The sequence below is a fragment of the Agelaius tricolor genome, unplaced genomic scaffold (genome assembly GCF_023055355.1).
Source record: "Agelaius tricolor isolate 1412-34295 unplaced genomic scaffold, bAgeTri1.0.p SCAF_4, whole genome shotgun sequence".
Classification (NCBI taxonomy): domain Eukaryota; kingdom Metazoa; phylum Chordata; class Aves; order Passeriformes; family Icteridae; genus Agelaius; species Agelaius tricolor.
The window spans coordinates 4,111,675-4,138,557 of record NW_027269264.1 but is presented as its reverse complement, the minus strand read 5'-3'; the positions used below and the strand labels follow the sequence as shown (position 1 = coordinate 4,138,557).

Below are 26,883 nucleotides of genomic sequence, written 5' to 3'. Positions count from 1 at the left end.
CCCTCTCTGAATACTGAATTGATATGAAGTGATGCAGTCCAGTTAGTACATCACCCTATTTAGGCAAGCAGAATGTATGCATTTCAAACACAATAACAATATTATTTTATAGACTGTCCTGTGTCAGTAATTTATCACAGCTTTTCAACACTGGAAACTACAGGGAACTCCTGGCTGTCAGTCACAACCTTTGTACATGAATATCCAAGACTAAGGCACACAGCTGGCCATAACCAATTCAAGCTACACCATAACAAAATAAAAAGTACTCTAAAACAGTGTGTTATTCTCCCTGACATCATACACAACTGAAAGAAAAAGGAAGCTTCTGCTGAAATACTAGCATACTTTATGGAACAGCCTTCCTTGAAAAACATATTTACTGTATTGTTCCTGAGACAAGTCCTGGATGGCAACAGAACAACTGTGAAGTATCTGCATTTTCCAAAGTGCCAATTGCAGCACTGTAACGGGAAACAGCTGTTTCAGGATGACTTTTCATAGTCCTGAAATAATATGCAGATAAACACATGTAAATATATGAATACAAGCATGAAGTTGAAAACCATTTTAAAGGAAACTAAAACATTGGTAGAGAAATGTATCTAATAAATTGCTTACATTTACATAGTTTAGAATATATTCACTCAAACACCCCAAACTCTATTTTTATTTTCAGAGAAACAAAATAATTCAGATACTTTGATGTTACTGAGTATTTGAAGCATTGTGGTGAAAGTAATATTTTTATGTAAGCAATTAATAAACATCAATTTTTGAGATTTGCAGCTCATACAGTTTAAAAGGAAATGTTAACAAGGAAGGCACTAAAAAACGTTTAAAAATGCAAACAAACAAACTCAATGAAATGGTCATTGCTATTTTATTTACGGATTCCTACTATCCTCTGTGGCAATTACATATTTGAATGTTAGCTGTCTGTTGATATCCGCATTAGTGTGTGATAAAAACCATAAAACTCTCATTAAATCCATGAAAATGGAGAAGAAATAAAATTTACTTGCCATATCCATTTAGAATTCCATTGTTTTTGTAACTCATTTAGAAGACACACAATTACATTTGCGTTCTGCCTCAAGAAGTTGTTACAGATGTCAGCAGCTCTGGTAAAGAGAGGGGCTTAGTGAAAAACAAACACTTCTATTATTTCCCAGAAATTTGACTTTCCCTATAAAATCAATCCTTTTCAAATTTTCAGCCCAAATTATTCTTTTTTATGTTCACTAGTTAAAATTAATAGTTTTCATTTAATTTAGAGTAAGACATATATATCCAAACCTTCCTTACAGCAGTTCTGGTACAAATGCTTCATAATGTTTAGTCTTTTATGGATAAGGCAAATGGCCAAAGGAAGACACAATCTCTATTTGCCAGTGACATATTTTTGATAACTGAAAAAAAAATTCTCAAAAAAGGGTTCAAGATAAAACTGCACCCATTTCCAAAAGAACATTCCTCATGGTTATGCCTTCTCCCTGTCATTTCAAGATTAATAAATGTATCCTCCATAATTTTTAAAGGATGAAAAAACAGAATAAAAGTTAGTATTTTGTATAGTGAACGGAACCTGTAAATCTTGGTGACTAAGTATTTAGCATCATTTTTGCTGCTATTATTTTTATAAAGTTCTGGAGAACAAGACAGATGTAGTGAGCTCATCCTACCTCTGAGGAGACTGGCCCAAGGCTTTTCTTAGTCAGCAACACTGACACAATCCTTATGCTGTAATAGCAATAACTTACTGTTTTTAACAAACAGCAGCCTTTGTTCTGAAGGGATTCATGTCCCTCTTGGCTCTGTGACTTATCAAACACCCAAGACATCCAATAGTGCTTTAAAAGGCACTGCTGGATATACCTGATTGCCAGAAAGTGGGTTTTTCCTTCTAATGTGCAAATCCTCCACTCTCATTTTGTGCCTACTTACTTTCCACGTATATAACATTTTGCATCCCTCTTCACCATACAAGACAGACAAAAAGTGTATCCAAGGAATAATCTCAACAATCCATGAACGATATTTCTAACACCAAATATTTTATTAAGCTACATTTACCCAACTGTAAAGTTAACTCATAAAACAAACAAATAAAAAAGTTCTACAACCTATACATAATTTATGGTGAAACATGTATTTATTACACTTTTTAAACACCTAGCTTATACCTCAACACCTCTAAAACTGTAATGCCTTTAAAACAATAAAGTACTTTGATTCTTATAGACATATCTTTGGACTGTAACTAAAGACATCAAGAACAAGCAGCATTTTAGCTTCTCCCAGAGAAACTGACTAACAGCAAGTGTCACTTCAGTTTAATGTCTGTCTGCTTTCAAGGATGTATGTCTTTCAAAACAGGGGCATGATCTAATATGCCTTTCCTACTGATTTTTTTCCAAGATAATTTAAGCTGTCTGGAGGTTTGGGGATGTTACAGATTCTCATTTCATAAAAGTGGTAACATTTTAGGTAGTATCAAAACACCTTGCTTGTTCAATGCCAACAGAAAGTTCAAAGTACAAAAATACTGTGTGTTTTATAGGTGTGCAGGAATGGCATATTCTCAAAAGTTCTAAGTAAATAACATTGAAAGGTTAAGAGTAATAAAAGATGGTAAATGTTCTCTCATTTAGTGGAAACTGCCCAACTCACTGGATTTCTTCCAGTCCTAAGTCTTTCTTGACTGCAGACATTTAAAAAAACAGCTGGGCCTTGCAGCTATGCAGTCAACTCTTGCAGTCAGTTGTAATCCTCAATATATTTCAATAACAAGACCTTTCACTGTGCACTGGGAATCATCCCTCAAAAATGTTTACTTGATAAATTCTAGTTGAGAGACATGTTTATAGTCAATGATACAATGCAACTGTATATTTATAAAGCTTTATTAATAATACAATTCCTACAAACTTCCTATTGATTATATCTCAATTCAAAGCTGTCAAATGCTTTAACATTAATAACTATTAAAATACCTGAGGTGTCTATTATCCACCTAGTTGTATAGATCAGAAACTTGAGATACAGGCAGGTTGAATGATTTTCCCATCTGTTCTCTGTGTGCTTTGGAGCATAACCTAAATATAGACATGTGGAAAAGTTCGACTAAAATGCTAGCTCCACAAAAAAGCAAAATAATTTTTGCTCTTTTATTCAACAGAGACATAATTTTATCCTCAATTCACAAGAAATTTCCTGACATTAAAAAAAAATCTGGTGACCTTCCCAATTACAACTCCACTGGGTAGAAGACAGATGCAACCCAACATACGGTAGTAAACAGGTTGATATAGTCTCAGATTTTCTATGGCAACATTAAAGTTCTGGGGTGAGTGGACATGGAACAGCTTCAGGATGGACTCAAAATACCTCTTTTCAGGACATGAAAAATTATGAAATATTGCATGACAGACAACAGTTCAGGGTGGCACACATCTAGACTGGAATTAATAATTTATAGAATGATCTTTTAGTTTGGTCTAGAATAAAAATGAACATGTCCGTGTCATACTTGCACTGATTTTTCTCATTTGCAATAAAATGATGTTTAGTGCCTTTGAATTCAGAAGCCTCTTTCCTGTTTAACCTATTATCTAGAGTAATATAATCCTGTGGAGCACTTGGTAAGTCACTTTCCAACTATCAATCATCCCTAAATAGTGCTCTCTCATTTTAAATCAAAAGAATAGAACAGATTTCCCCATTTCTCCATCTCAGAGACAGCAGCAGTCAATAAAGCCATCCATTTCAAATACAAGATTTATAGCTGCCAGAATTTTTATACCATATACCCTGCATTTCTAAATACAATATTCATATTGGTAGAAAACACACAGCAACTGCCTGTAGCAGCATCTAATGGGATTTTAACAGAAGCCTGAGCTTTATCCAGGTGCCTGCTAATTGACCTGCAGAGGAAGCATTTCATTGTGTGCAGCCAGGCAGTTCTGTTTAGATAAATCAATAGAGAAAAGAGAATTTGGGAGTTTTTAAGCAGAGGTCAGGGTTAATCTGTAAATGTGTTTTATCCCTTGAAGGATTTATATTAATCCAGTTTTGTCTCTGATACCACTGATTCAAAGCTTACATTATAGCTGAAAATCTTCTCTCTGGTGCTTTTCTTTTTTATAAATACTCAACTACTTAAATGTGTGCCGCCCAACAGGACAGCAAGGAGAATCTCCTGGTAAATCTTTAAGTAGAACCCACATTCTTTTTAATAAGCAAACAGACTTACTGGAGAGCACAGGCCCCCTGACCAAGAAAAAAAAAAATCCTGATTTCATTTCTGTTCTGTGTTGGATTTTTTTTTCAGTTTGATTTTTTCCTTACTGAAACCTTGCCTAATATTCTTCTATGGCAAATTAAAACCAGAAGTTGTTCTAACATAGGGACCTAGTCCAATAGCACAGTCTTTGACAGAATTCAGGCACATCTCAAAATCCAGGAGAATGAGAAAAAATCTGGCTGATGTCCAGGATACAGAATTTTGTGGCATAGAATAGAATTACTGTTTCAAGATGAACCCCAGTAGAAAGACCATGGTCCCTGCTCTGGCTGGGACCATGCACAAACTACAGCTCCTGAACCCACAGCTTCCTCTGCAGAACATGGGATGGTACTGGGGGCATTCAGAGCAGAAAGACTTGAAAGCTTTCAACAACAACAACCTACGATGTACAGCAGAGTAGCTTTTTGTCATCAGCCACATATCCATATTTTATTCCATTGTTTTAATGCAGTAAAAGATGGTGCTCTGCCCCATTTCATAAATTCATCCATTTTATATAGCACAAAAAGCCCTTTGTATGATTTTGGATATATCCCTTATTCAAGGCACTGTAATAAAACAAGACTTCTGTTGCAAGATAAATAAAGTACCGCTGCTCCTTCACTGTCCTGTCACCTCAGTTTCACATTATTTCAGTCAGTCTTGTCTCTGCCCATAATTTGACATTAATGTCTTTCCTTATCATGACATTTATGGTTTCCATTATTTTCTGCAGCACTCTATTGATTTTGAGATCTATAGCTCCTACATGAATTGTCCTTCAGAGCTCTGTCATTACTCCTGCTTGTACAATAGGTACATGCCCAATGATTCAGGATCAAATACAGACAACCTAGCCATGTGAGGGCTAAAGTAATGCAGGTACTCCTTTTCCCTCAGGGGAAATTCAGCTTCCTTAAAATTGTAATAATATTAACATTTTAATGAATAAATACACAGACCACCACTATATTGGTATTTTTTTCTCTCACTCCTAAATTCCTCAGGCCTTAAAATGGCCCCACAAACAAATTTTTTAAAAATGTTAAAAACATGAAACTATAAAGCCTCCATATAGGAGTAACCAGAGCAAGAATTGACAACTAAATGGTTACATCTAAAATGAGATTATGCCAACCCAAGGCTAGACAGATTTTGTTGCTGTCCAGATGAACAAACAGAACTTTGTTAAAACCATGATGGGATTGTGTTTTCTCCTCTCCAGCATCTCTACTATGGCATTCCTGTCTTATGCCTGAATTTGGGATCCCTTTGTTGGTGAACATGAGTACAACAATAGAGTTCCAGTCAGAGCATTTCAGTTTAGGCTTCACTGATACCTGATTCCACATATGCACAAAAGAAGCCAGTTTTCAGAGAACACTCTTCTGAAATATTTCAGTTAGATCAAAAGCTCAGAAAATCATAAAAGCATTCTGTCTTCCCTTGGTATTGAAAAGCATTCTATATTCCCTTGGCTAAACTAAAAACTTACATATTCCAGGCATGATTATCAAGACTGAACTGGGTAACTGGGTGCTCCACAGCAGATCTTTGTACTAGCAGGGTTCCAAACACCCTGTGGTATGACAATCTCCAAAACCAGGAGGAATTTGCAGAATTACGGAGCAAGTCCTGATATCCTAGCATATGGAGTAAAGACTCTTCTGAAGCTTCAGTTTACTTTCCTTTTGTGTACTTTCCAGGTACATCTGTTTCTGCTTAGACTCACCACACTAGATGGAGTCTTTTGAAAACAAAAGCCTTCAGTAAGTCCTGAACTCCACTGCGTGGTTTCTTTAAAAATAAGCCTGACATTTGCCCAAGCAAATTATTTTAGTGTCATGATCTCAGTTAACCTTCTCAGAATATGGTGCTTCAAGAACATTTTGATAACACTTATTATAAGCCTTAATCCCATAAACTTTTTGACATCCCATTTGCTCTTGTTTATCACTGTATAAAAGCACCACCCACCAGCAAAAGGGGGTTATTTGCACATGCAGACAGAAAGATGTCCATTGCCAAGGGCAGAAAATCCTTCCCCAGCCTTCCTCTTCTTTGTGCCTTCAGAGAAGAGCCATGCATTTAAAATGCTATCATAAATGAGACAGAGGAAAAATTTTGCCTTCTAAATTAACCTAAATGATGATATCTGTGGCTAATAATTAAAGCAGCTCCACTTATGTGAACACACTGCAGGACTTCTGAGCCTGTTTGTTCCAAGAATATACCATGAAATTACATGCATTCTCCCCTTTATTTCAGAAACAGTTCATCAAATTACAATTTCAGGTCCAAACCTGGGCTTTGTTTCTTTAGAAAAATATGGGTTTTCCTAAGAGAGCACAGCACAGAGAAGTAGCCCTCCCCAGGCACATTTCCTGCGTCTGCCTGGGAGTGCTCACCGAGAGAAAGGGAATTCTGTCATCATGTTACTGTGCTAATAGAGTGCCTGCTAGCAAGCACCAGTAGGCTCTCCAGAAATATGACACAGCGAGATAAAGCTTATACAAACTGAGAGACATAAAAATAACCTACTTGTGTTAATCCTGTAAAACTACGAGTATCTGACAAGGGGAGGCAGCACTACAGAGTGCTGCGGTCTGTGATTGTCCGCTGCAGGCTTTCACTCTGAAGAGACAGGATATAAATGCAGGTGTGTCCTCTGCTAGCAAGACCTCACTTCCATGCTCAGGGTAAGGCTTCTTTGTATCTCAATTAGCACCCCTACTAACTAGGCTGGTTAAGACCCACTTTCAACACACGGAAGATAACACCACATCCATTATGTTAGCGATCAAAGCTGTACAACTTTGTAGATTGTTTCAAAGATCAAAGACAGTCTGTCAGACTTCATTACCAGAAGAAAAAAGGGACTCTGACTTCAAAAGGCATTGTGTTGTCCTTTGTTTCCTCCTCAAAAATAATTTTGAAAATGGTGAGCCACCTCAGAGCAATCTAAATTAACAAGGTTTTTGACTGTACCTTCTAGCTCTGGCTGTAGTTTGATCTTCTCATTCTTTTTCCTTTTCCTTTATGTCTACATTAAGTAAATGCTGATTGTTTGCCCCACTGGCTTAATACTGGCACACATTAAGGAATAAAAATTGAAGCACTTCATCAATCTGCAAGATACCTAAAATTGCTCCCACTGCCTCCCCCGACTGCTTTCTCTTGTCTGCAAAAGGCTATTTGAAAATGTCTTTAATTAGTTTTTCTATTTCCCTGACTGAAGTGATACCTTCAGTCAGATTCACATAACTAATTATACTAATAGTGAATAAAAATAGCATCAAGATTAGAGGACTGATGCTGTTAGAGCTGTAAGTCTTATGGATAGCTTTTTAAAGGCGAGTTTTGAAAGCCCTCACATTTTCCTGACTGTTTTAAATACTTTTAAACTATTCATAAGGGAATTTTTAGAATTTTCATAATTACCCACAAGGCAAAAAACTCATCCATCCATACAAAGATCCAAACCTGAATGCATTTGTTCATATGTCAATGGTAACACTAGTACAACACTATAAAGCTTTACTTGTACCCAGGGCTAATTTACACTGAGGTCTCCACTGACAGTTCCCATAGCCTCCATCATAAACAAGCTAACAGATCTAAGTCAACAGCACTGAAAAGTTTAATCATTCTAGTGCAGGACTAACGTGAAGTGTGGATCCTAATTTAATTCACTTTCACTGCAACTAAGAGTCATCCAGATACCACTGAGGAAGCATGCCCTTTTTTGGCCTGTGGGATCTAGTTTTACATTTCAGAAATCGTGAAATGGGTGACGTGAATGGGTTTTTCCCCTATCTGTAAGTACTTAGCTAAAATATTTAATGGACAAGGTGCTGATTTACCACTTCTTGGCTCTTATCCCATAGGTGAAGATCACTCATCCATGTGAAGTTACCTTATAGATACCTGGTAACATCCCCTTCTTAACATGTTATTCCTATTCTGTTACTCTGTGTATTATTATCACTGCCAAAAAATTCCCAAAATTTACTTCAAGGTGACTCCACAGGCACAGTCAATATTAATGATGTCAAAACCATGGTGGAAAAAGACCTTCTACCCATTTGTACTAATAAATGTAAATGCCTGTGGAAACACTAAGATAAAAACAATGCCCTACACAGAGTGCACTGGATAGGCACTGCAGGAATGGAGTCCTCAACCAGAAAAGCCACTGTCTGAAATGGTCTTTATATGTTATAAAGTGGTACATAAAACCAAAGCAATAGGTCCACAATTGCTCAGAGGAGATAAGGAAAATTGGAAAAGCATTCAACCAAGCTGTTCTTTTCTCTTTCTGTTTCCTTCATTTTTTTCTTTAACCTAGCTAGCATTTAAGATTTCTCATTTTGAACAGGCATAAAAACATCATTGGTGTGAGGTCTCTCTCAAGTCACCAGAACACACTTCTGAATTATTTGATTGCATAATATTTTAGACTATATAGATCAACTAAATCTAGTTCCTGACCACTCCATATTATACTTCTTCATGGTTTTTCACATGATAATCCCTGAAGCATCATCTAAAATTTGAGAGGCATAAAGTAGTAAGGTAATGACAAACAGCCAAAATGTGAAACTGCAAACAATGTCTGAACAGAGATATTTGGTCTTTGACCATTTTTTGCCTAACTTAATATCCCCACCTTTCTTCTTTCTGAAGCATTCACATGAAGCTAGACCCATACTTTTTTCTATATATACGTATATAAAAAGCATATATGCACACATATACGCACATAAGAATATATATATAGAGACACGCCACCACATTCACTGAAAATATATATTTATACAGATATAAAAATTAAGACTGTTTTCTTCAGGGTTTTCTTTAAGGTCGTCTTGCTTAGAATGTGTCTGCTCTGTTAAAGATGGCTGGATGCATTCCAAAATTCACTTTTACTATTACACTATTAATATTTTTACTACTACATGTGACATTTTTTTAAAGGACATTTCTGGAATAATAATAGTGAGTTGCAGATGTGAGTAGTGTGGCATCCCCAGCAGGCATGGCAGAGTGAGGAGGCAGTCTGCATGGCAGTCTCCAGGCTTCCTTCATAACATGCCCATAGCAAACCATGTCAAGCAGGTAACCTCTTTAAGAGTCAGGACAAAATGCACCGGGAAGTCTTCTAGCTGGGATTTCTTGGCTTTACTATATTCATAAAGACAAGACATAATTTTAAACTCTTCACAGCTGTCTTGAGTCCAAACAGTAAACTTTTTCCACTTCAAATCACTTTTAGATTTGCTTCCTCACAAAATTCATGGACAGGATAAAAAAAGAACAGAACAGCAATGAGTGAGGGATTCAATTTCTTCTTTGCATGTACACACACACACACACCACACACACACACATATCTGTCTTAAGAGGTCTGTGTTCTGGCCTCAGGTAAAGGAAAGCAAATCCAATATTTAATAATCAACTTCTTCATGTCCACACTGAATTTTATTGTTAAACCGTGAAACAATGGTGAAGATTTATCTTTCTAATGGGCAGCATCCAAAAGTCAGGCAGTCTGCAAAAATTTTCCTACCCCATCTTGCATAAAGAAAGGGCACCTTCTCATACAAGGATGATATGAGGCTGCTCTGCAGCAGTTCATGGCCCAGAAAGTCACTTTGAATCTTGGAAGTGATCTTGACAGCAAAACTTTCAAGGTAAGAGCATGTTATTCTGGTTTGTGAGACATAGGAACTAATGGATGCTTTTTTGTATATTTTTATTAAGCAAAGTGGAAATTCTTTTTCTTGTCCTGTTTATTTCTGCCTCCCTTAGCATATAATACTGGTTTGCTCACAGAAAAGGATGAGTGCAATCAACCAAATGACCTAGGTAACTTTAATGATTTTGCTGCATAGCTTGGGCCAATGACTGGCTATGTAATTAGTGAAAACAGCTCAGCAAGTGCTTAAGATCCATGAATTAGAGAGCACAACTTAGATATTTATTTCTCTGTAAGAATATGTTTCAGCTCTTTTGAAAAAGTTGCACATAAACCTAGTCTTATGAAACATTCTAAAATAGGATGTTTTCTTGATTTAAGATCTACTTTTGTCTTTCATGACTATAAAAGCAACGAAGAGTTAAAGCTGAACAAAGACCAAGTTTGGACAGCAGTATTAATGAAAACCATCTGCACAAAGGAAGTGTTGTTTTTGCTCCTGCTTGCCCTATCCTTTTCTTCATTTTATTTCTTCCCACTCACTTCCCCAGCTAGCTGGCCTGACTAGTAAAAAAACTGACTTCATATATTGTCATCTTTAAGTTTTACAAGAGTTCTTTATGTAAACAATGTTTAATTCCCAAATATTTGCAATGTTCTTGAGGGCCACAGGTAGTTTGTATTCATCAGTGCAGAGCAATGAGCAGAATCCTAAGCTAATGGCCACCTTGCTCATTACACACAAGCTGGCTGAATATAACAGCCTCGTGGGAACAAATGCTGTTTGCTGCCTGTTAGATAATGCATTAAAACATGATTCTAGTTAGTAAAGGGCATTCAGACGCCACACAAGGGACACTGCACACCTGCACCTGTGAAATGATCTCCTAAAAATAAGTATTCACATGTTTCCTTAAACATGAAACTGCTTCAGGAAGAATATTGTTAATGGTGAAGGCAAAGAAGGAATTAAGGATTTATAAAGAAATTTTCTCAAGGTCTACAACACAGTTCCAGATCCAGGGCAGAAGCAATTCTGTGATTCACCCGGGGATCACAGTACCATTTTTGGTGCACTTGGCTTTATGCCATACAGGCAAAAGTTGTCTCCCTTTACTTTCCATTTGTGCAGAACAATCTGGGTGACAGGTTTCTCTGAGAGAGAAACTCCTTGTAGTCTCTGGGCACAGGAGAAGAAAGCTATTTTTCTCCGAAAATGTCTTAAAAACACCAGATGTTTGAATAGGAAATGCCATAAACAAGGACTTTGTCTACTTGGAAAGGCAACTGGGAGCAGCTCATCAACCAGATGTGTTCTGGGTGTTCAGAGGTACCACTTGCCATAAAATGTCTTTTTTTTTCCTTTTTAGAAAAATATTTCAAGCAAGTACCTAATGAGTCTTACTAGAAGAGTGGCTTTTCATGACAGTAAGTACGGTCCTGTCATGCAACACACGTGACCTTTTTTGACAATTAAAAATAATGAACCTTGGATTGAAAAATATGTTGAAAATAGTTTTAGAGATGAGCCAGTTGGCAGAACACAACCATCAGAAAATATCTCAAAAAATATTCCACCTACCCACACAGTCTCCCTGTGAGACTGTTCTGGGAAAGATGCTGCACACTGCTCCACAGCTATTTGTGCTTGGTGATAAAAGTAGAATAGTGGGGCCCTACAGACCCTGTGGAAAGGTTAGTAGAGGGGGAAAATAACAAAAGCCAACATGAGTTGGTTGTTTGTTGGCAAAGTTTGTTGGTTGTTATAACTCATGGCTTGTACAAAGCTAGGCAGGAAGAACAGGCTGATCTCAGAATAATTCTATGTGCTTTAATTTTAATGAAGTCCAGCAGTTTATTTCACCAATCTAATGTAGCTCATTAACACAAATACGTGTCTGCACAGATAAATTTACTATAAAATAAGATATAGTAATTTTGCTGATCATTTATTTACAGGAAAAATGCATCTATTGTAGGTATCAATTGATTTTTGTTTTCTTCTGCTCACTGGGGCACTGCCTTGAACCCAAAGAAATTAATGGGAGAATACTGACCAGACTATCTGGGAGATCCGAGAGGCAAAAAGAGCTGTCATTCAGGGTGCAAAGACAAGAAAAGGCACCAAAAATAAGGGCCAAACTGGAAGAGTACAGCTCCCACAAAAACCTTGTTGCAGGTTCACAGTGGCCACTGTTACATAACCGATAGCCAGATTTTGCCCTAGAGCTGAAATGCTGCAGAAGTGCCTGGGCTAGAGCAGGTGGTTGGGTTTTCAGTGTAAGGAGTAGCCTTCCTGCAGATGAAGTTACTACTGAGCTCAGCAGACACTCCAGGCACACCTTCCTTCACACATCAGGGAAGTACTGTAGAACTTCAGATAACATTGTGATAACAGTTTTCAGACATGGTAATAGTTTCCAAATTTTATTTTAAGTAATGGAATAGCAATCCTTTGTTTTTCAATATTAACCTTTTTTCTATATTATGATCAATAATAAAATCAATATATGAGGTTCTGAAGAAAAAAAATGCAGATAAGCACTAAAAATTTCTGTAATTTTCTCAACATTATAAGCAAAATAGTTCACAGGATTCTCATTCATTAAGGTAACCCAGGACTTCTCATTGTAGGGATCTCCCTGTTTAACACTTTGTCTGTATATGCTTAGGATGAAGTTTCCTCTGTAATTTCTAATATTTAATTTCAGCTACAGAACAACTAGTCATACTTTCTGAGTAGAGAATAATAGTAAAATACTAATTGCTTTTTTCCATGCTGAAACAAAATAAATTTTGGAAAAAAAATCCTATCTATTAGTGTGCTCAAAGACTGACGTGAGTGTGCTGCAAAAAGAGCTGAATTCAAGTTCCCCAGGCAACCACCACTTTGGCATTTTCTAACCAAATACCACTATGAGACAGCAAAGTATAAAACACTCAACATTTAGCATAGGGTATTTCTGCTCACAGTTTTCTTGAAGCAGAGGTGTATTTATAAGTGATTGGAGGCTTGGGGGCTTGGTTAACTCACTGCTGGAGGCCTATATGTGGATTTGAAGTCTTAATAGACAGCTAGTGCACAGTAAATCCACATGCAAAGGCCAATTTGAAATTCATAGTTACACTTCAGCCTGGGAAGGCAGTACCTACAGTGCCTTGGGCAGGCTGTAGCAACAGCTTCAGCAGGCATAAGGGCAATTTTGGTGGGCTTTTTTCTTGTGGGCATTTTGTCCCACAGCAGCGTGGGTAAGAGATGGAAGAAAATCCACTGCCATTTTCTGTTCATTACCTCTACGGATAAACAAAATAGCAGAACACCTCACACAATGGCAAGCCATGGAAATTAGCCTAAAATTTATGCAGAATATTGAGAAAGAAGCGAGTCTTGGCGAGATGAGGAGAAAAGAATCTGATGTGTGTTAGCAACTTTGACTTGATCTCAGAAAATGTGACATGAGAAAAATGTGGGTCTTTGCACTTGAGGGGTGTGAACAAATTCTCAGTCCTGTGTCACTGGCAAGATTTGATTGAAGGCAATTCAGAGCAGCAGAGAGATAAGGCTAGAGGAACCTTTATCCTGAATCTCTAGGTGAGCCAGACTCTGGAGGCTGATCCCCACAACAGTGTGCTGTTTGTCTTACTGCTTGAGTGAAATGGCTTCTATTTACTGAGCAGAGGCCCTACTCAATCACATCATCATATGGTCAAGCAAATTGCTCAATGACAGGGGAAACTAGCATCCTAATTTTTAATTTTCCCACACAGAGAAAGAGGGATCAGGTCCTGGGAACTTGCTTCATAAATTGGAGGCAACACGGAAGGAACTGTCCATGGAGTGGCACCACCATTTGGCAGCACAGGTGCTGTTTATAGCAGGGAGGCTCTGGTAGTTCCTCGGCATGCTCCTCATACTGCACGTCTGTGCATGTGCACTGGGCTGCCTTTGCAAATGGAGCGAGATGCTAAATCTGTCATTGTCTGTCTCTGAGTTTACTCCAAATGCTGTCTGCTGGCAAATGCTGACACACAATGCCTGAATGGGGGCTCTGTGGAGTGTGCACTTGCATTGCCCAGTCCACCCATCTCATGTTTCTGGTCTGATGAGATTTGGAACAGTCTTTCAGGAGCTATAGGTGTTAGATGAGATGAGAAGTCTCATCTAGCACAGCTGGGAAATCTCCATTTTAGGATCCCTATAAGAATTATCAATCAACAACTGCTCAGATTATAACGAAGGCAGTTTGTTCATGCTCCTTCACACAAAAATATACATATTTCCTAATGCCTCCAGGGGTCTCCTAGAAATTATAAAAATAGGATAAAACCTTTCACAATAGGCTCATTGTGACTGATGTGCTACTAAAGTGTAGCAGATTGAAACTGCATGGCATGTTGTGCCATAATGTCTGTATCTGGATTATTCCCTCTTTCAGCAGCTATCAAATATGGTTTTATCTTCTTTTTTTTAAAGTAGTTTTTGCTGAGTGAAAGTAATACAGTCCCTCTGAAGCTTCTGAGGCTTATAAAAAAAGGTACTTTATTTTTTCATTTGTCTGCACACACTTGGGGTTCCTACAGTTTGTGCTCAATCAGTAAAACTGAATGGAAATAAAAATGAAAAATGAAAGATGTAAAGCTACGGATTTATTTTTATCCTGAGAACCTTCAGGAAGGAAGATTTTTCAGCCTCTAATCTTAATGATACAGCAGTTAGAAGGAGTGATTTTCTCTGTGAGCTTTACACATTAATTAAGCTGTATTGTATATTTTTAGTTGAACTAGTCCTTGTTAATACCACCTCTGTGAATCTCCCCTTCAAAAAAAAATTCTAGTTGCAAAACAATGCTTGATTTAAACAAGGCAATTAAAAGAGTCAGCAGTCTATATGAGAGTAGCTGATTTTATAGTCTATTAAGAGCAAAATCTTTTACAGCAAAGTCCTGATCTATCTGTTTATAAAATAAGTGTTTTGAAAGAAGAGATTACTTTTAGATGATTTTGTGTGGGCATCTTTAATGCTCAAATGCAGCCACAGATGCTTTACATAACAGGTACAAATTTAAAACAAAACACAGGTTAACATATGTGCATTTATTGTCCAGATCTTTTTAGGCTGTCAAATAGTTTTCAAACAGTATTCAGCACATCTCTCAAATATCCCAGTACTGTGAGGTGACTGGTGCTGCATTTCTCCTTTTACTGAAATAACAAGGTCAAAATGTTCCATTTTGTGTGAATGCTCAATATAAGACAACTGAAACCTTATTTCAGAAAGTACTTAGCGTTCTATAGAGCCTCATGTTGAAAGCAGAGTTCAAGGATCTTCCTGCAATTTAAAGGTCTCTGTCAAGCACAGAGAGCAGGTGCCAATCATCTGTGAAAAATGTAATCTAGGTCCCCATGGCAAAGGCTGAAATAGCCACATCTCTATTGCAGTGCTACCTGGGAGAGGATTCTTTCCCTCCCTCAGCCAACCTCACTGCACAGCCTGTCTGGGCTCTGCAGCAAGGGATGTACAGCTTCTGCACAAAACAAATCTTTTAGCTACATACTCTCTGTACATTGGCTCATCTTAATTAAAGCAGCCACTTGAAGTCCTCCCTGCTGCTTATAAATTTTCAGCTTTTCAACTCCTGATGTGCTCTGGAAAAGGGTGAAGCCTAAACATTCTTTGTGTCACTTGCCACTGTGGACTTCTCTGCATCATGGCAGTCTGATGACACACCAAAAGGAAGCATCACTTTAACAGACACACATCAGTAACTGCAGCAATGGCTGGTGTTGCCTATGACTCCTCTAATTCTTCTACAAGCAGCTTCGCCCCTTCTCATGCCATTGCACAACCTGGCTCCACAGTGCATTTGATCACCTCTCTACCCTGGAGCCTTTGAAAGAAATAGGAAATGCATTTCTATTTCACCCATTTTCCTGACCTTTTCATACTTACTACCATGTATTAACAGTAACAGGAGATCAATCTTAAACCAATTTTTTTTCAAAGTTCTTTGAGTGTTTGGGTTGAACTAGAAGCAATGATATGAGGAATCAGTCCACACCTCCTTAGCACAAATTCTCTTCAATCAAAAAGGGGAATTTAAAAATATTCATATAGACATTACAAGAAAGATGAGAAAAAGAAAGGAAGTGTTTTATTGCTCCCATATCCTGCACACAGCTTTCCATTTGTAACTCCCTAAACCAGAAGTTACAGCCTGAATGCAGAGCTCTGCTTTGCACTACTGCAGAAAAACAGGGCCTCTGAAAAAAGTACCCAAAATGTCAGCAATCCACGGGCCACTTTGGTAAGCCACAGCTCTACAATACCCAAAGCCATTACTATGATTGCAACCAGCTGTTGGCTTGATACTGCTTCAAAAACACATTCAATATTCCTACAGGATTTTCTTCTTCAAGGGGCATCTAACGTACATGTTACCATTTTACTTATGTTGTCCTCATTGGTGTGGCATGGTCACTGCATGACACTGCAGTCATGCTAGAATAGGAATGCTCATTTTTATGGGGACTTGTAGCATGGGCTTTTAATTTGGGCCCACAGTTTTCTTTTTATCCTATAGCAGTGATGGGAGTTCTGTTCTCTCATGTTCTTCAGAGACAGGTGCTTCATTATATACATGCCTGAAGCTGTGTTTACTATTGGGAAATATGCTTCCTCCATGAAAAATCCTGTTGGGACCAGAACTAAGACAAATCAATCATTCCACAGATTGGAAATGGATGTTGGAAGCAGAGCTGTGTAAAATTATGAATTCCAAGACTGAGCAGATAAATCCAGCCTCTGATTTATTTAGCAAGTCTTTGCATCTCTGAGTCTGCACCGCAGTTTGGGTTCAAGCCTCCATAAGGCTAATAGACCAATATCTCCATACATATCTAAAGCACCTCAAAGTGGTTTCCTCTCATGAAATTTTTTCTCTGAGAGCATACAATTTTTTTTGTTTGAATTTAAACAAGTTTCCAACTGCATTCCAGGCAATTAGCTGCTTATTAGTGAAAGCATTGCCTTGTCAGTTCCGTGGCAAGTAATGTATTACACAGTGACACAGACAACAGACATGTGATCAGTAGTACTCACTCAATAGTTGTGGAGTAACAGTCCCCAGAATAAAAATGGGGTCAGTTCATGACAGTGATGCAAAAGAAATGCATGGAAAACACCCTGCATTTGAAAGCCTGTGGTACAAACCAGTTACCAAAGAGTAAGAAATCTGCTCTCTGAGCACAGTGGTGTTCAGAGGTTGTTCATGCTTCTTGTTCTTGGTGAATCTGTGATTAAATAAATAGGGATTCCATTCTCTTTAGAAAGAGAATGATAGATGCCTTCTTTCCTGCTAGCACCTTAGTCACAATGAATCAGCTCTTCATCTACATAATTTCAAACCTTCCTCAAGATTTCCAGTAATTCAATAAAAAGATAAAAGTAGAAATTATCAAGACACTAACCACTGTGAAGCCCTGCTCACTTTACCTAGGTCATTTGCTTTCCAGCTGTCCAAATCCCATTGCTCTTTTTTGGTTTCCACCATTTCAATCAGGCAAGTACATTTTAGACACCCTGAAGGGTAACTACCGTACTAAATATTGACATCCTGAACACCATTAATATAGTACCTCTTGACAACAATGCCACTCAACACACTTGCTAAATTGCTCTGAACATGCCAAGTGAGCAAACAAAAAAAAACCTCAACTCCAAAAAAGTCTGTACTTAAACTGGTACTGTGCCCTCCCCATTATTTCCTCTGCATTTTTAACATACGCCTTCTAGAGCTTAAAAAAATAATTACTTTCGTTCTTGAAGTGATTTGGAAAAGGTATTTGCGAAACAGTAGGATTGCAAGAAGACAGATTATTGTTAACAGTGAAGAAATTTACATTAACTGATTAGCTCTGTTTATGTCTGCTGAACATGTAATATTCTATTATTGACCCTCTGAACCTTGAATTTCTGATGACTTAAAATTTACAGAAGCATTTCATTTTCTTGCCTACCATTGGTAATATTGAATAAGTTGTAGTTAGCATAGTCATAAATGAGATAACTCAGGAAAATTACAACTGCTTTTTCTTACATTTCAAGATAACAAATAAAAAAAATGTGAATTCTTGTTTAGCATTTGACCATTTTAGTCAAAGTAGGAGAGCAATTTTCTTTACTACTTTTTTGATAGGAAATGGGAAGGTAATTTTGAAATCCCTGCTTTTACTGAAACCAATGTGCAGCATCTTCATTATTTAGTCACTGCTGATTAAGTTAACTCTGGGTAAAGTATGAGTCATTCACCACTGTACAATTTTTTGTGCTCTTGTGTTACATGAAGCAGAATAGAAAGAAGAAATTGTCCAAAATATTTTAGCACTTTTTATTTGCAATACCTTAAACTACAGCCAGGCACAAGGAATAGACAGCAATGTTCAGAGATTAATATATAGATTTTACACCTTGGTCCTCAGGCTGGCTTTTAGCTTGTTTGCTCCTGACTCCACACAAGATTTGAAACAATACTAAGTAATAATGAAAGAGGATTACATTTTGTGAGAACCTCAAGTAACTACCACACCCAATTCTCCTAATTTTTGAGGCATTGATGCATTGTCCTCTGTTATTTTTGTAGGAGCAGAGAAGTTAACAGCATGAGGTACTCTTTCTGTTTTTGATATCAATGCAGATAAAGATTGTTTCAACATACAGCTCACTCCCTTTGAATGAAAGACTATTAAATTTTACCTAGCTGACCTTGTAAGATGTCTAAAATCAGGGATGTTAAAGTCTAAACAGTGTCCAGCTAAAGCATATTTTCTAAATAGTCTTTCAGTCTAGAGCCAAGAACAGCAGGATGGGGAGGATTAGAAAAGAAACACCACTTCCTTTCACAGCTTCTCCAAGTGATTCATCCCCCGCCCTCAAAGAAGACACAAATTCCCCTTCCTACTTGAATCTGTCTGACTTTCGGTTCCAGACATTTGCTCTTCCTTCTGGTCTGTCTCATGAGGGTTAAGCACTCTGCCTTTGCTTCTCGGGAAGCTGCTTTTCTCTCTCACTATGTTGCTTTCTTTGATGATCTAGATGTATTGAGGTAAAGGCTCTCACATTAATGCACTCTACATTCCACATTTCGATGGAATTTTGTTCTATTGTTCCTTATTCCTTAATTACTTTTTCAGAACTGGACTGCAGAACTGTGTAAAATACACAGTGTTCCATAACCAGACATACACTTCCCATTTTCTCCCACTCAAGATTACTCATTTCAAAAAAGCATGTACAGATGTTTTAGGGATGGAATTACTCACTGATGGTTTCTTCTGAGTTCATGTCATCTGTAATATCCATATTTTTTTCAGAACAAATTCAGTTTCATTCTTTATTCCTTTTTTCCCTTTGGAATACAGAAATTATCTTATGTAAATCAAATATGCTGAAATAATACAAAACAGGGTCATTAAATCAAATTTTCACTCTTCTTGCAGTCTCTATCATCTTACAGTTGACAATTTTTTTATTTTTTAGGTAATAAATTCTACCTAACACTAACACTTAAACTGTCTCTGGTGCACAATCCAACAAATCTACTAGAAATACCACAACTGAAGGGGATTTTATGAGATATCCACTATCTGACTTTAAATTTATTTAACACACACTTTATGTATGTACTGATATTATTTTAGTGGCATTTTAAAAATGGAATCTCATTGAAGGAATGCCATTGAGATAGTTTTTATGAGGTTACCTTAAGCAACCAAAGTTATAATCTGCTGGAACAAGACCTGTTTTCCATAGAAAAATGTGAAACTCACTGCTTTACAGTTCTGTTTAACCAAATCCAGTATCAGGGCCTCCTATTACAGCAGCTAAGGCTAAGCACGGTTTAACAAGTTTCCCATGCAATGCTTGTCTACTTCAAATACCTCTCAGAAGTGTTATAATCTTTCACATTTATTAGATATTAATGTTAGTAAGAAAGACATCTTAACCACTGGTATTAGACTGTAGCACATCATCCAGGCTTTCTGTCTGAAGTGTTTATCTTTAAACATTGTTAATTAATATCCTCCTTAGTGGATGAGAAGGCAGTATGTCATCCTCATGTGATAGTGGCATATCAGCTAATCTATTTTCAGATACAGAAGCGAAATGGTTGTGAATACTTGTCTTTTCCCTGCATCATCTTTTTAGCACCCCCATATATAAATGGACTTTGTCATCCTTTGTCTGTTATATACAGGAAATTTGAAATATTTTTCTGCTTTTGTCCTTTTTAAAACAATTATTCTAGACTCCCACAAGAGTGTTCTATAGAACCCTAATTTTTAAGGTTTTATAGTCATTCATATTTCCCCTCTTAGTTAATGCTTTGATTGTTTTAGCTGAAAAATTTATTTCTCCACTGAAACAGAAAACCTCCATTAAAGCTGAGCTCTTCCTCAAAGACACACACTATTGCAGTTTTTTCCTTCCTCATAAAATACAAGATCAAAATTTTATTCACATTTTTCCATCTGAATTTTATTTATACTTGTACTTATCTTTCATAAATAAGGCTTTTTATAATCTAAAGTAAATATTTGCTTGCTGTCTTCCCTTTTCCTTACAACAAAAGCAAACAGATAATAATGATTGATTTACAAACTACCAGCAAAATTACAGTCCAGTCATAATATTAACTTTATCCATCAATTTAGGGCTCCAAATGTGACAAACATATTCATGTTTTATCATTAGGGAAAGAAAAACATAATCAGTAATCGTTATGGGCTTCAATGACTTTATACAATGACTGTTTGTATTTCTCCTCCAAACCAAAATTTCACATTAACAAAAAAGTCTCATTTTTAAATATTCAAAAGAGTGCTCCAACAGTAATTTTTCTTTTTTTTTTCTGATTAAAATATCATTAAGCATATCCAGAATTCCAAAATTTAGACTACAATATTTAATCATAATTATTACAGCTCTACCTTATATTTTTATTGGTGTAGTGATTACATGTAATCAAGAAAAGGGGTTTTATCACAACACCACGTTCCCCTAAGTGCATCAATAAACTACTCCAAATGTCCCAGGAAGAATTTAGCCAACCAACTTGACTGACTTGTAATGTCTCAGTATTCACAAATAGTTCCAAACAGGTATTAGGAAAAAGTTTCTCAGCAGTTGGATTTACAACTTCTCTTGCCTGTTGTTATGGTATTTTTATTTCTATTTTTTTATATACATATTTTTCATTAGTTGCACTAAGTCAAAATTGAACAGAAATTTATGGACAATATTTTTTAAACTAATTTTTAAACTAATTTTTTCCATTTAACAAATTGGTTTGCCTCTTAGTCTATATCAGACTTGCTGCTCTAGCAGTCTTTCTTCTAAACTACATTAAGGCTTTTTCATATAGTCTCCAGATTAATCTACATCACTCTAAAATGCATACCCTAATCCCAAATCTTGAAGAATACTTGTCAGAATGAATGTCTGGACTCCTTAGTGTTTCCTATCCTCTCTCTTTCTCAGAAAACAAGGCTGTCTACTTTTTCTTTTTCTGTCCTTTGCAATTTCAAGGCTATCTAAAGACAGCAGTGTGCAACTATCATGTAATTTGCTCCTATTTAAATAATCAATTTGATAAAATTTGCTGTACAGTCCATAACCTGGCCTAATTGTGTAAGCATAACTTAAGACTTTCACTGAAGAGAAATTCATATTCCTACTGCATAAAAGTCCTCTTCTGAATTCTCAGTATTTTTAGTAACGAGTCATTAGGCATTTCAATATTAATAAGTTTGTTGTTTCATCAGGTGTTTACTTTACTCAGAGGTTAAATCATGGTGCATTTACAAGAAAAAATATTCCTAGCCAAGCTGAGCAAATTCTGGTTGTCATTTTTATCACCAGAAATCTCTAGCCTATTAATTTAGTCTTAACTATTTACTGTCACTTTAGTACAATTTTATTATTTTTTCAAGTTACCCATGGCAATATCTCTTTAACCTTTTTTTCCTTGAATACTCATAGCACAAGAATTTGCATTTCCAAAATAAACATTGTCTCCTACAGCTTTTGGCACAACTTGCTTTTTGCAAACCAGAGCTTTCTGGTTGTCTTTCTATGTTCTGTCTGTGTTTCAGAACAAAGAACAATACAAAAACTTTAGGACACCCACCAGGAGCATATTAAGAGACATCTGCAGGATCAGAGCAGGATAAGAGTGTTCAAAGGAAGCTTTCTTCCCAGTGACAAACATCAATCAGAAAGCATATTTTTAACAGGAAAGGCATCAGTTAAACAGGTTTTCTTCAAGTAAAAAATTAGTGGGGAAATAATTTTGAGACAAATTACAATAACAGGTTACACTCGGTATGGATGATAGTATAAAGAAATAGTCCCAACAAACACTTGCAGTTTAGTAGATCATAAAAACTACTGTGAACACTCACAAGAAATAAAAGTTATAAGTCTGCCTTGTTTTCCAGGGGACTTTCCCTGGTGTCCAGAGCACGGCACCCTTCATCCAGGCAAACAGCAAAGTTGAAGCAGTGGTATCCCTGACATCAATGAAGTTCTGGCAGATAAAAACATAAGAGATGATTTATCTTGAAAATATCCTTATTGAGAGCAGTGAATGATCCTCCTGAAGTCATTCTCAGTTTCCCAAGAGCTTCATTAGACTAATATTTATCAAAGTACCATCTGAAATATTACTATCTCTGAAACTTATTATAAAGGGGCAAAAACCCAAACATAGAAAAAGATACATGGTGGTCCTAATATTTTAAGATTTTTCAGTTTGTCTAAAGCATCTGGATACCACACATCTGTAGTTATCTCTCTAGTGGATGCCTCAACCAAACATTTTCTAGATAGAGAAGACAGTAAACATATTTCCACCTTTCAGGGTGAATTTTCATTGCTTTCAAATTACTCATTTCTTAGTCAATCTGTTTATCTTTCACCCCAAAAGAAAGAGTCAAACCTGCACATTCATATCAGTGGCCTTTAAGAGGTGCCACTGCAGGAAAACAAATCCTGAGTACTAGTCCTTCTTTGCCTGGGATCTTCCACACGTGTGCAAAGTGGATGTGAAGTACTGTCATGCTTAACCAGACAGTGTCCCCACAGGCAAAAGCAGAGAAAACTTGCAGCATTTGAAAAAAGGGAGACTAAGTACTACTGAAACTCTGCAATGGAAAGCAATATTCCTCCCCTCTGGCAAATCTCCACCATTGGGACCGTCCTGATGTTACTGCTGATCAGACACCCATTCCAACAAATTTAGCCTACCAGCAGTGTTTTGCTCCCCTGCCATAAAACACTGCACATGTAAGATAAATTTCCCTGGAGCTCAAAATGTGTATTTCACCCCCTCTCAATTTTATCATTACTTCTTCTCTTTCCTTGTCTTTTCTCACGCATTTTTCACCTCCCAACAGTATCTGAGCAAATTAAAGAGGAGCTTGTTTCTGCATAGCAGAATTCTTCTTCTTTCTTGACAGCTGTGCTTTAACCCAGGAAAGATTTTAATCAGGCTTCTGAAGCAATAGGCTTGAATGTAAGCACGCCTTCAAGCGAGGAGGACATCCCTAATAAATTTTGAAAGTAGGCCATATGTGAAATAAAATAAATTAACCTTAAAAAACAGGATTCTTCTTAGGTTGGGATGCCACGTATATATGTGTGTAGCACTCTAATACACATTCATGAGAAGACTTTTGCCTCATCTAAGATTTGAAGCAGGTAATTTGTATATTTCTGTAAACCTAAAGAGTCTGAAACACTCTATAGACCTCACTACTATGACAGTAGCATTTTTTTATTTTCAGAGGAACTGATGGGCTATTAGCCAGGGAATAGAGGAGCCTGTAGGCTCTTTTAGTTTACTTTGAAAGTGTGACCTATGAGTTTTAAGTTTTATGTGTGTACATCTACCTCTCACAAATCAACTTCAATTGTGGAACAGTTTTCCTCTGTGTATACGTAGATAATGAATTCTTCCTGTTGCAAAGTGACCTCTAGAGTCTGAGAACTCAGTTTCATTTCAATTTGTGTCAATGAAATACTTGACAAATTGCTCTATTTAGAGTCACGTATATCCTGGATTTCAGTGCTGAGCATTGCTACCTCTCTGACAAAGATAAATCAGCCTATAAGGTTTGCCCTGTATCTTCATGTCATGGCTGCAATTACAGATGTGAGTCCAAAGTGTAGTCTCTGAACAAAGCAGGATGCATCACAGTGACAAAATATTTACTTTCACAAAGATAGAAGGCATTAAGCAACTTGTAGATTTTAGAAAAAGCTTTTAACAGAACATGAGAACTAATAAAGGAAAACCAAACCCTTTACCTATGTAAGTGTATATAGATTTTTTAGGTAAGTGCATACAGATTTTTTTGTGTGGTGTTTTTGTTTTTGTTTTTTTTTTTTCTCTTTAAATGTATATTAGTTAGATTCACTGTCAGCTCAGTTCAGCTTTGAGGCTTTTGATTTAAGACTCTCCACAACATAAAAAGCATTTCTGGAGGAAAGCCATGTCTTGGCTCCTTTTCTGACTCTTCAGGATCCTCCTGGAGCAGCCATAACCTAATCCTCTTTATTAACCAAAAAAATCCACAACAAAAATTGGGTACTGTTGTTCTGAAGGCAAAGCCTTCACCACAGAGATGATGAAATCATGCACTTATGATTTGCCCTTCCATATGCTGCACTGATACAAGCCAATGATTCTTGGAGCAGCTGGCACTTTGTTCCTTTTCTCCTTGCTCCTAAATTACTTCAGCTTCACCTGTTCCTTTCTCAAATTAGCCCCAAATCATTTTTCATTTCTAGGGTTATGCCAACAGTAATAATTGTACCAACTGGTACCTAGACCTGAGATCAGTGGGCCATTCCTTTCTCAAATAGTGGGTTTAAATTTCTTTGAGTGGAATCAAAGTTTTGCAAAATTATCCAAAAGATTAAAAAAGAATGGGCAGTTTCCCTGAGCAATAGACATGCAGTTTACAAACATATACTATTATGTATCTTAGGATTCAAAAAATATATAACGTTAGGTCCACAAAACTGAGCGATCAATCAAAAATATAAAGTGTGACTAGATTAATTAGAAATGGTCTCACTCCAAAATCCATAGTACAACTGTTACAAAGTTGATGAAGCCTTTACTCACACAAGTAAAAATTAGAATATTTCACCGAAGATCTTTTCTCTTTTTAACAATTTTCATCATGTTAAATTCTTACTGACTCTAAAGCCATGAACAGTACCTTGACAGTATCAATTTAGGTTTTATACACAAATTATTAGTTAAAATTACAGTCAAGGTTCACATTTTATAACAATTAACTACTTTTCTTCAGTAAGAGAAAGAAGGCAGATACATGCATGCTTTGCATGCTTCTTCAAAGTGAAAAATAAATCTTTAGTCTTCTAGTGTTTGTGAAGACCTGAACATGCAGAGTTTGCAATGTAGTGGTATGTAGTCCACTTGTACTTTTATATTATCATTTATATTGAGAAGTTTTTTTGTTTTTTTAGACTCTAGTCTTTCTTCTCAACATCTGTTTTCCCTATCAACAGATAGCTGTTACTCCACATTTGCAAAACAGTCTCCTCCTCTTCTGCTCTTCAGTATTACGAGATAGTGGATTCTAAACTTTCCATTAATGGCTTTTAATTCAACTCTCATACTTTGTTCAGTAGGAGCTGAACACATCTTAAAACTTTGAGTAAGTCTCATTGACTGAAGGTTCCAAAAATAATACAGTTCCATCTATCATTTATGATCCAACGTGATTAAGAGACATCAGCCACAATTCAGAATCTCTATGACTTTAAGACAGTTCCTAATGCAAAAGCCCTAATCAGCTCCTAGAAATAATTATCCATAGACAAGATTAATGAGATCCCTTCTTTATTTATATACAAGCTTTATGTTTGTAAAAGAACTGATGATTAGAATTTTCCATATGGTTCATTTTAGGGACTGACGTACAGCTATCAGTGAAAAAGTGTCCCTACAGTCTCTGAAGAACTGAGACAAACCTGTGCTGAAATTTATGTCTTACTCAGCTAATAGAAGTCTCAGAAAAAACACATAGCTAAACTTCAGTATATTCCAATCCACCTTCTACAAGGACATTTTGAAAAATATGAGTATCATTACAAGTACTATTGCTGATATTATTTCCAGGGGAAAAAAATCCCCCACAACCTCCACAGAACCATGTTTTCTGCAAGCATAAGTGTTCAGCCTCCTCATATATAGCCACAGTAAATCAGAGCAGACTTTCATGGAGATTGTGTTAGAAAAGGAAAGGAAGAACAATTGAATTTGATGCCATGCTTGTTTTTTGTATGTTTAACTGGGGTTAGGATTAAAAAATTTTTAAATTACATTGAAGTAGAGTTAAGACAAGACAAGATGTCATAGGCAGGATCACTAATCAAACACAGCCAAGATAATATGCACCATGTCTTGCTCAATGGGAACTAATTACTATAACATTAGCTTAGCAGTGTTTAAACAACCATTTCATTATATTTTTTTCTACACTGATTAAATTTTCTCAGCATTTATAATGCATCATTACATCTGCTTTGTGCACAGATAATGCACAGCATAGCTGCTTGTTAAAACTTCACTGCTCTCCTTCATAATTTTTAATAAATCTAATTTGAATCATTTGCATAATTTTTTTTTTAAATATTGCTAGTCCTTTATTAACACCACATCTTACGTGTGAAGTGACTAGACTTTGCCACTTGCCAAAATCAGGGTCTTTTTCACTTTCAGGGCCTCAGGGAACTACACATGCCAGAGGTAAATGATAGTAAGATCTGGTAGTGAATATTGGTACACTGCAGCAGCCCACG

The 26,883-nt window shown here is 36.6% G+C and overlaps 1 long non-coding RNA gene across 1 annotated transcript; it reads right to left on the bottom strand.

Annotated features, from left to right (window-relative positions):
* Positions 1 to 745: 745 nt before the first annotated feature.
* On the bottom strand, positions 746 to 25,284 carry LOC139589462 (uncharacterized). Its single transcript, XR_011679017.1, has 3 exons — positions 22,449 to 25,284; positions 19,308 to 19,393; positions 746 to 1,124 (listed from the first exon to the last, which is right to left on the bottom strand). It is a non-coding gene; the product is annotated as an uncharacterized lncRNA (long non-coding RNA).
* Positions 25,285 to 26,883: the final 1,599 nt, after the last annotated feature.